General features: G+C 31.8%; 1 non-coding gene across 1 annotated transcript; it reads left to right on the top strand.

Moving 5' to 3' along the window:
- Nucleotides 1-654: 654 nt before the first annotated feature.
- Nucleotides 655-871, top strand: LOC135148135 (small nucleolar RNA U3). The gene has a single exon (XR_010286028.1). It is a non-coding gene; the product is annotated as a small nucleolar RNA U3 (small nucleolar RNA).
- The last annotated feature ends 11,104 nt before the right edge of the window (nt 872-11,975 follow it).

Here is an 11,975-nt window from a genome sequence, read left to right as displayed (position 1 = left end):
GACAACGGGATATTGTCATCAGCAGGCTCATTAACATGTATAAAGACCCGATTAGGTGTATGATGATCCTGCATATGTGATTTATGTAGTTTCTCGGGAATGATATGTTCCTTATTAATGTGAGTCATATCATCTACAAGCACAAAGATTGTGTTTTTCGTATTCATTGGTAACCGAGAATTTGAATAAATATCATTACATTAAAATAATTCTTTATTAGGAATAATATAAAGGCATGTGTGACTCACATTAATATTCGTGCTTGTAGAGGATATGACTCACATTAATGCGAAACATGTGATTCCCAAGAAACTACATGAACCACTGATGTAGGATCATCCTACACTTGAACGGTCTTTGTACATGTTGATGAGACTGCAGATAACAGTCATCTGTGCTTAAGTTACAAGTTAAATATTGACATATTGTAGACGGAGAACAATCATATAATGTGTATATGAGCAATCAGTTAAGTCTTTTCTCCTCCTTCAACAAGCCATTTTAATAACCTTTTCATTTTAATACAAAACTATTTATTATTTTTTACCTAAATAACTACTTTATTTTTTTGATATTTAAGATATTAATGTCCCACATTAATATTTAACATAAAGCATATTGGCTATTTGATTTGATTGTTAAGGTATCTCAGCCATGACCATACTAGAACAGGATCATTTCTAGAGGTCATACATCTGTATCCTTGATTTCCAAGGAGGCAGGCGACCAGGTCTGGTGGATGAAACCTGACTGCAAGGTCAGAGCGTGATTGGCAGTTCTCGATAGTCCAGTGCGACTGTCCTGAACTGTAGAGGATCGTTCCTGGCCAGTTAGTCCTGGCATGGTTGGCCTTGCAGTTGTCTCACAGACCCCTCCACTTTTTTAAGTTTTGCCTGTTTGAAACATACATATTCATTGTTCAGCCTTTTTTGTCCTTATGTTGTCATGAATCTCTGACGCAATTATATGGAACTCACCGAGCTCCTAGAAATTGTCATGTCTGTTTCGTTCTGTGATTAATCTCCGGCTGCAAAACGAATGTCTAAGACATCCCAGCTGGGATATCAGTCACTCCCACTATGTTACATTGCAGCTGCCACAGGGCGTAACATGTAGAAGTGCACTCCCTCATCAGTTGCTCCGGCACTGTTGCATTGCAGCTGCCACAATGTTTCACTGCTGGAGCTCTTTTTCTAGAGGCAGTTGGATTTTGATACTTATAGAATGATCATGTAAATTGGTAAATATATTTCAATTCCGAGCTCAAACTTGAATCGAGTAAAAAATTATATCTGAACTTGTTTCATTAAAGGTAAATATTATTTTTGCCTCATTTAGGTGTGCCAACGTATCATATAATAGATTCCAAATAATTAATCAGTTCAATTTACAAGAATAATAAATATAATTTTGATCTGTGGAACCAAAATTTAATTATTATCAGACTTATGTAGAAAATCATGTTTAAGATATGCTCGTAACTATTATAGCTTTTTCTAATTAAAATTCACAAACACTAAAGTATATAAAACGATCAAACTTGAATATAGTTTTTATTAAGTTAAAAATTTCGAAATAGTAGATCACAAAAGTTATAAACAACCTGTAGTAACAACTAATTAAGTACATGATGTAAAGCCAGAAGGTGATTGTGCCCCCTAAAAATTGCCACCACAGCATTCTTCTTTCCATTATTTGTCAGCTGAAGACAGATAAAAGTATAGCCTGAGCAAAAAAAGAGATGAAACCAGAAAAGTCTTGAGCCAATAAGAAGCTGGTTGTTGATTTGAGTGGTCCATCAGGTGTTAAAAGGACTTGCCAAGAACAAGCATGTAATCCTTCCACCGACAAGAGAGGGAAGTGAGACTTGCCAAGAACAAGCATGTAATCCTTCCACCGACAAGAGAGGGAAGTGATCGCTGCTCTGTGAAACCAGCCTAGCACGGTGCCTTCCACCTTAGTGACCAGGACCACCGAGCCTTTGCCCAGTGGCCATGAGCCAATTCCATACTTGGAATGGGCACGCCTGTGTATAACCTCAGAAAAGACCGGGCATCTGTACATGAACCACTAATATAGGATCATCCTACACCTGAACGGTCTTTGTACATTTTGATGAGACTGCAGATAACAGTCATCTTTGTTTAAGTTACAAGTTATAATGTGTATATGAGCAATCAGTTAAGTCTTTTCTCCTCCTTCAACAAGCCATTTTAATAACCTTTTTATTTTAATACAAAACTTATTATTTTTACCTAAATAACTACTTTATTATTTTGATATTTAAGATATTAATGTCCCACATTAATATTTAACATAAAGCATATTGGCTATTTGATTTGATTGTTAAGGCATTTCAGGCATGACCTTACTAGAACAGGATCATTTCTAGAGGCCATACATCTGCATCCTTGAATGCCAAGTAATTTGAACAGACATCACACATAAGTCTCTCGCAAACAATAGGCAACTCTATTGGCTTGTTTTCTAACAAATGAGTATCTGCGTCCACATTAATTTTGAGTTGTCCTTTGACTGGAGGTTTCCAACGCGAGATAGTTTGACATTGAACTTTCTGATTTAGGCTCATACATGTTCCTTTGTGCTTGTGAACTTCTTGCCCCTGTACTATCTGTTTGGCTATCTTTCCCTTCCTAAACTTTGAGGTTTCTTGCTGACCAAATCCCCCACAGAACCATTGCCATGGTTGCTGACTTCTCTGGAGTGTAATCAGCTAAGCATTGTAAAATCCATCCAGTACAATCTTCGAAAGCACTCGCATTAACCTCTATTTTCATACTCTGCCGACCCCTTTAGCAAATCGACAGTCTAAGAATATATGCAACAAATGTTCTACATCATATTCACACATCGGACATAAGATTGTTGTTTGAACACCCCGTCTTCTTAGTAGACGACGTCGAACTGGAATAATATTTCTACATAAACGCCAAAGAAAAACCCTCACTTTGTGGGGTACTGTTAAATTCCACAGATTACACCAACCTTTGTGCCTTGAAGCTTGTCTCCCTTCACCACATTGCTGATACCAGTATCTATAACATGTTTTCACTGTATAACTACCGTCAACCGAGTTCATCCAAGCTAAGTGGTCTGGAACCAGATATTTTGGGACAGGCATTGCTAAAATTGCTTTAGCATCGCAGCTTGAACATAGACTGCTTACCCTAGTAACATCCCATCCCATGATCACTCACCAGGAATAAGAAGCTCACTTACTTAATGTCATTGGAAACAGTAGTCAATATATTATTTACCTTATACATGTTTTTACCTCTCACCCATGGATCTGTGAAAGCTTTTATAGTTTCTCCATCCCCAAGAATCCATTTGTACCCCTGTTTCAATACTTACTTAGCTTGCCACAAACCAGACCACACAAAACTCGATCTTCCTCCTCTACTAGCTTCAAAGACTGTAGTATGGTTATAGTACTTGGCTTTAAACACTCTAGCCACCAAAGAGTCTGGGTTTTTCAGAAAATTCCAACAATGTTTCCCAGGTAACGCCAAATTAAATCCATGCAGATCACAGAAAGCCAAACCTCCCATACTTTTGCTCATACACATATTTGATCACGATAACCACTTTATGCCTTTCCTACTGTCCTCCTTCGATCCCCACCAAAAACTATTCATCATATTTTCTAACTCTTTATAGAGTGATTTGGGTAGAAGAAAACAAGACATCGCATACGAGGGCACTGCCCGTGCTACATTGCGAAGTAACACTGCCTTCGATAAGCATTTTGTCCCCCATCCTTGTAGTTTCTTCCACATACGGTCCTTAAGAATTGAAAGCCAAAAGCACTTTTCTTTGCCTTGCCAATAAACGAAGGTAGTCTCAAATACTTGCTTAATCAGGCCAAAACAGGGCTAACCCTTTGTTAAATTTTCATAAATATATGTTAAGTAGTTATTAGTAAATAGATTATTTGTCGTACTAATAGATTTATTTGTCAAATTAGAATCTTTATCAGAAATTTGAACTAATACAATTTATTTGTGATTATGAACCCGGTATATATAAATTTATCTTTTTTCGCTTGATGGTTTCTGCATGACAATTAATATGTGATTATGAAGCCGGTACATATAATTTTTTTTTTTTTCGCTTGATGGTTTATGCATGAAGATATGCACGAAGACCGGTGATTTGGTACATTTTATATTTGTTCGACTCGATCATTTGTATAAATATCGTATGATTTTTTATTATTGAATTAAATTTATTATTCTTCAAAATAAGAACAAATATGTTAAATATGTTTGAGGTATGCATTCATTCTGTCTATAACCAATTTTCATTTAAAATATTATATTTCTCATACTTCTTGTTTTTATTAAATTATTATATTTTATTTTTCAATATTTATTTCTTTTTTATAATTGACTGACTATAACCAATTTTTGACTTAATCTAATATTTGATTGATTAATTAGATTTTAACTAATTAAAACCACTTTTAATTTAAAAATTATTAATTCCGACTAATCAACGACTTTTAAAACATTACTCTGCTCTACTAATATAAATTTATGATTTTATAAAAACAAAATAATATGTGGGTGTGTGTATTTATATATGTGTGTGTGTAGTACTTAATATATATAGCAAATATTACAAACAAAATAGTATTTTTTTTAAAAAATAATATATAACAAATATTTACAAAAAATATATATAAAATTATATATCATCTATAATTATATTATTCTAAAATTCATGATCCAATTTCCATTTTAAAATATTTTATCTTTCGTACTTTCTGTTTTTATTAAGTTAATTTTTTGTTTTCAAAATTTTTATATTTTATTTATAATTGACCGGCTTATAGTCAATTTTTTGACCAATTAATCCGATCTTTGATCTATTAGTTCAATTTTATTTTAATTGATTTAGAAAAATAATTTTTGAATTAATTAATACTTAATCGAGATAGAATTTTCCCAGAGAAAAGCGATTAATCTCGATTATGTCTAAAGACCTTTTGAGTATAATTATTAAATCTAAAGTAAGGATATTTCAGAAAATCTACCCTTAATAAATACATATTAAAGTTTTTTTGTTTTTTTTGAAGGCAAAGTTTTTTTGTTATAATCAATCATCAATCGTCAATATTAATATACTTACATAAAGGGGAAGCGGGGAGGGCGCGTTTAGGTGGCGCCTCTCAGAGAGCTATGTTATATTTTTCTAATTTTTTTGGAATTTTTGGATGAAAAATATCAAAAATAAATTAATTTTTTAGTTTCGGATACATTGAAAGCAAATTTCAAAACTACCTTCTGCAAAATATCAAAAAAAATCTACCTGCCGTTTTTAATATCAAAATTATATTAAGAAAGTTTCAAATTATGAATTTAATTTTAAAATATCAAAAATAAAAATTATCTTTTTAGTTTCGGATATATTGAAAAAAAGTTCCAAAACTACCTTTTTCATTATATTACAAATAAAAACTACCTACCTTAATAGACATCAAATCAAAATTTGAAACTCGGCCTTTTCAATTATTTTGATAACAAAAAGGCTTATTTTTCTTGCAAAACAATTGCCATATTTTTGGAAAATGTGTATATTAAAAATAGAAAATATTTTTGATAACCCGATTTTTTCTCAAATCAACATCTATAAATTGAGTCGGTCATTGTGAACTTTAACATAAACATTTTTTTACCGTCGTAAATGTATTTTATTCCACAAATAATAATATGAATCTTTAATATAATTTTTATAGACTGTCATAACACACTTATCAACTAATTTTTTTAGTTTGAAATATCCTAAACATCTTGCATCGACTAATACAACCAGGCAAGATAGGAAAGCATCTAAACAATCGAAATTATGGTGGGACTTTTAACGTTGTGTTTGATTTGAGAGAATTGAATGAAATTAGTCAAAATATTTGAAACTAATAGAAATAGAAAGAAAGAAAAAAAATTGAGGAAGCGCATGATATAATGAGATTTGAGAAGAAATTGTGTATGAAAGAGAATGGAGCAGCCGAAAGTGTGATATATATCTAACACATGAGATAATGGATGAAATAAAAGAAAGAATAAAATTTCTTAAAATTTGCTCATAAAATAGTTCATTTTTCATTTTAATTATTCCGGAATCATTCACCCCAAGCAAACACAACATTAAAGTTGTGGATATAAAGCAAATTTAATCAACCGGATTTATCGTGTATTCTTTTTTTGTCAGGCGGATTTATAGTGTAATTAGCCAAAGCTAAGGGATGCACAATATAAAAAAGTTTAATTATATTCATCTAAAGCACTGATCTGTATTTTATTCTAAAATATTATATCTTCTATACTTTTTGTTATTATTTAAATTATTTTTTTATATATTTTAATTTTTACTTACAATTGATTGACTTATAACCAGTTTTTGACTAATTAATATCTTTAATTTACTAACTTGATTTTAACATATTCTAACCAATTTTAATTTAAAAAATAATAAATTTTAATTAATTGGAGACTTTTAAAATATTAATAAAAAAATATATTCCAATCTTTTTCTAACTGAGCAAATATTAACATCCCTTGATAATTTATACTCCCTCCGTCTCTTATTACTTTTCCTGTTTCTCTTCGGCACGTTTGCCAACACACATTTTTGATCTTTAATATCATTAATTTTGTATTGGTATTAAATATAAAACTTGTGAATACGAATCCAACAAGATCACTCACCATTATATTTAGTCTTATAGATTAGACGTTATTTAGTCTTATAGATTAGACGTAAATTAGTAATTTTTCTCATGTTATGAACAATACCGATATATGAAACGAGAAAAGAATAAAGGAAGGGAGGGAGTATTACTTTAAAGGTGGATGGTTGAAAAGGCTCCTCGGACAACCTGCTTGATACAAGTATACAAGACACTCAACAAGACACGAAGAATAATCAGAACGCCACTATAAACCAAATTCCAGGCAGTGGATACGGGACCCACATTTTATACTTTTATGATACTCCATTCAACGGGAGTTGACTTGCTTACTGTTAAAAGCTTACTCTAATCTTGATTTAATCTGAAAAGCTTTAAATTTTTCACTAGTGTCACAAATATGTTATCTTTTGTTCTCAAAATCTTTAAATTATTAATTTTAATTTTTATAATCTATTAAACATTTTTGAGGTATGCATTCTTATTATATGTACATGCAGCCTTTGCATGCATTGAAAATGTACATTAAGAATGATAAATATATTCTCCCTTCGTCCCGTTCTGTATACGTTATTATTTGACACGTTTTTTAAGACTCTTTTAAAGTATAGTTTTATAATGTTTTTTTTTAAATTTTTTTTGCCGGAATAAAATTTTGATGTTTAGATTTTTATTCGAAAAAGAATTTTTTTCTAATATGTTATGAAACTATATGTGCAAACAGTGAATGTATATTACTCACTAGGACGGAGGGAGTAGTGGGCGTTTGGGTGGAGCTTTTAAGCTCCGCTTCTGAACTTATAAGTTAGAAGCACTTATTCATATTGTTTGTGTAAAAAGTCGAGAAGAATTTATAAAAAGTTAAGAATCCTAAATTTTGTTTCATGACTTCTGCTTTTTCCCAAATACTTTCCCAAATATTTTAATCATTTATAAGCTTTAACTAATTTCCAACTTCTATTTCATTTTTTTTTACTTTAAGTAAGAAGAACCTATTTTAAGATCATCCAAACGTCCCATATATTGTATACATCAAACTGCTTCTTAAAGAATGCACAGAGCACATTATACCAAAATCACAAATTACACGTAACCTATTTTTATTGTGAATATTATCAAAAACAATTAGTAATATGCTAGTTGGAAAGATGTACAAAAAATTTAAATACGTGCACCTTTTTACAAAATCATAAAACTTCAAAGCGTATGAAAGAAATTGATAGATGAAAGATAAATGAGCCAGTATAGAAGAGTGAAAGGTTTGGACTTGCAAAAACATGTGACTTTGACAGTTTGAACTTGAAAAGCCTGCCTAGTTATGTGCTACTTCTTTGTACTTCCCACTTCCCAGCCGCCTTCTGCCTTGTGTGCTAAAATGTGTTTAGACATATTTGGTATGTAATCATGAGTATATCCTAAAATCAGGGTTATATGGACATACATATGTGCTTTTCCTGCATACTATTCTACATATTCTTCTTTTTGTGATAGACCGTGTATACTTTATACGTATAAGATTATAAAATATGCGTACATTATATATGTGTGTGTATTTATTCTTTTTTTTTCCTGCGTATTATCCGAAAAATCCCGTATATGCCTTGTGTGACGGACAGGTTTACGTAGTATAATCATAAAACCTAGGAATATAGTCAATACATATATGCTTTTTATGTATACTAAGTTTGGTATTTAAAATATCACAAGGCGTGTTCCAAATATTTTGTACATATTATTCAATAAATATTTATCATTTCTGATTGTTTGTATATAATTATATTAAGTCAAATGGATAAACTAAAACAAGCACACTAATAATATATATCCAAGAATGAACTCAGAAAAAACAAACGCAAGGTATAACATCCTGAAGAGTAAAAAAGTTATCATACACAAAGTAATTACATGCACAAAGCAATCATTTTGATCTACATGTTTCCATCAACGATTTTTTAATCACAACTAATCGACAACTTTCGAAGCGTATTGCGCTATTGATATACAAAAATATGTTCCAATCTTCTTCTGACAGAGCTAATTAAGATCCTCTAATATTTCATGTTGATAGTATTCGCCCTTTAAAACTCTAAAATAAGAAGAAGAAAAAAAGCTGCAAGGGCACCGTACAACTGTATCTTTCTTTGTTCACATAACAATTTCAAATTAATGCTCATAATGTAAAAAATGTTAATAATACGTCGTTATCATTCGTATGCAGGATACATTTTCTATAATTTCAAAGTTGTCTGGAGGAAAAGGCTCTTCGGAGATTAATACCAATCCTATATGCAGTGGATACGTGAATGGAGGTTTCCACTTTCCATGCACAACCAACATGTACACAGGAACCCACATTTTATACTTGTATGATACATTCAGAGCCAGTGGAGACTTGCAAGATATGATTAAAATATTACTCTAATACTGTATTGGTTATAAAAGTTTTAAATTTTTTATTAGTGTTAAAAATATTTTGTTTCTTAAATCGTTTTGTTCTCAAAATCTTTAATTATTTATATTAAATTTAAAATATATTAAAAATGTTCATTGTATCACTTTTATTTTACACACACACGTACATAGCTTGCATGCATCGAAAATATACATTAAAAATAGTAAAAAAAATAATAATATATTGCATATATATAACAAACTGCTTCTTAAATCATGCACATAATATAGCACTTCCTTCAAAAGGGTTGTTTACGTTCACTGTTCGTACACATTTTAAAACTCTTATAAAATATGATTTCATAACTTTTTCTTAAAATTTTCATTTGTTGAATAAAAGTTTAAATATCAAATTTTTATTCAAGAAATAAAAATAAAAATATATTATAGAACAGTACATTAAATAAGTCTTAAAAAACGTGCTGATAAATAATGTAAAAAAATATGAGCGGAGAGAGTGTGGGTAATATATGGTCATTGGAAGATGTTTTGTGAGACCAACCTGGTTCAGAGATACGATGTTGATCTTTTTTGCTCAACTTTAGCCGGTCCTCTGTAGCTGCACAAACCCAGACTTTCTGTTTTCACCCCCACAATATTTACCCGTTCATGCATGCAGCATTGTGATTTCACATAGATGAAAGATAAATGAAGTATAGAAGAGTGAAAGGTTTCACAGAAACAAAAACATGTGGCTTTGACAGTTTGGACTTAAAAAGCCTACCTAGTTATGTGCTAGTGCTATTTCTCTGTACTTCCTGGTTCCTAGCCGGCTTCTGCATTGTGTGGTAGAATTTGTACCTTTGATGTCTAGACCTTTCGAATTTCTACCTAGTTGTGTGCTAGCAAATTATATTTATACATATAATATCTCTCCAGGTCATAACTACCCTCCATGCATTTCCACCTATATATACATATATTCTTTCATACATACATGCACCACTTCCCTCATACACACACTACCTCCCTCAACTGACACACACTTGAGAGAGAGAGCTAGAGAGAGTTTGTTGAGAGCTGAGGAAAATGCAGAATCATGTGAAATGGTTGAGCAGCAAAATGTTATGTAGAAGTGAGTTATGTTATGTAGAAGGAAAACGTTATGTTGTTCGCGTGTTTTTAAATTAATTAATCAACTTATGAATTGTGTTTGTTGGGTGTAGAATCTAAGCTAGATGTGGTTAAGAGGCTTTGTGGTGGCAAGGGTGGTGGCAAGGGAGGGCTTTGTGGTGGCAAGGGAGGGCTTGCACCGGAGATGATTTCCAACAAGTAATTATTTTTTTCATGATATGCAGCTGATGTTTATTAGTTCTTGTGTTGAATTAAACATATGAATGTATATATTAGTAAATGTTAATAAGTTGGTGTATGATTTGCAACAAGTATAAAATGACTTTTCAGTATCCTATGTCTGTAGTTCGGTTTGTTCTTGATCTGTTTGGATATTTTCTGTCCAGGAGAAATGACTTTTGTGCAGCATAATTGGTTGCTTATTAAAACTATATGTTTTTAAACTATTGTAATCTGCAAAAATTACCATGTGTACTTTAGATGCAAAAAAAAAGAGTTGGAAGAAAATTGCTAAACAAACTCACACATAAACAAACACATTTATATTGTACATATTGTGGCCATTTCAGAATACATGCAGTTTTTGTATTTAAAGAATCTCTTGTATTCTAGCCTAGTATATAACCCTCCTCACTAGGTAACAAGAGGTCGAGGATTGTTTTAGTTTTCATAGAGACGTGTCAATTGTCATTTGTCTACCAAATTACATCCTAGAAGAAATAAGTATAATTTCTAGAAATGTTACCTGGCAACTCCCATGGATCAAACTTGTAAAGATTGACTTCTGGAATCACTTCAAGCTTAATTTCAAGTCCCTCTAGTTTCAGTTTCGGGTAATAGCCAACTAATTCCTCATCGGTAGGGTGAAACCTAATCCGGGTGGGAGTGATCCCCTTCCCGTCTTCCTTTTCGACTAAAACTACTATATATCTAGTGAAGAAGAAAGGACAAAAGAGAAGAATGTATAAACAAGTTTCCGAATGTTCCACCGGCCTTTCCTAAGTGCCGAGACTGCACCTACTGAAAATTTGAAAGATCCAAAAATAGAAACTTTTGCCAACACAAAACTTCTTTTCAAGAATTGCAGAGGATTTCAATACATTGCAATCTTTGTTCGACAGAATCATTGTACTGAAAAAATCCAGTGGTATTATAAATTTAACAATCCCCCACTCCTCCCCTTTAAATTATCTTCCAAATATCTAGACTCCCTGGATATTTGAAAAACAGGGAGATTTCCAGAAATTGGTTTGGACTTGCTACTACAAAACTGTGATTTTTTTATTTTTTATTTAAAAAAAAGGAGATTTTGCAGTCTAGGAAAGTGTATTGTATCAGGGTAGGATTTTAGTGGCCAAAGAACTATGACAAACTGAATTATGTATCTAGTGATTGTTCTGAGTGAAAGTGTATAGAGTGGAAACATGGGAGCTCAAGATGGTTTGTATAGAGGCAGAGAGCTATAAGGCTTTAATTCTGCATCGACGAGGTGGGCCTTACACTCTTGTTACACTGGTTAAGTGTCTAATTGCTTGGAAAGAATGGGGTATTGCCAATAATTAATGGTAGCCATGTTTACTTGCTTAGTAAGAATCAGGGTTTTCCAATAGTTGAGTGTCTTATGCTACGTGTATTTATTGATTTTAGCTCGAAAATAACTTTTAAATAACAGTACACATAATTATAAATCTCTATCAACCAAGTATGCAACAAGCTTTGCATTCATGAACAACTTGAG

This window comes from Daucus carota, chromosome 7, assembly GCF_001625215.2.
Source record: "Daucus carota subsp. sativus chromosome 7, DH1 v3.0, whole genome shotgun sequence".
In the NCBI taxonomy this organism is placed as follows: Eukaryota; Viridiplantae; Streptophyta; class Magnoliopsida; order Apiales; family Apiaceae; genus Daucus; species Daucus carota.
Note: the sequence above shows the minus strand (reverse complement) of the source record. Positions and strands in the feature narration are given on the sequence as shown.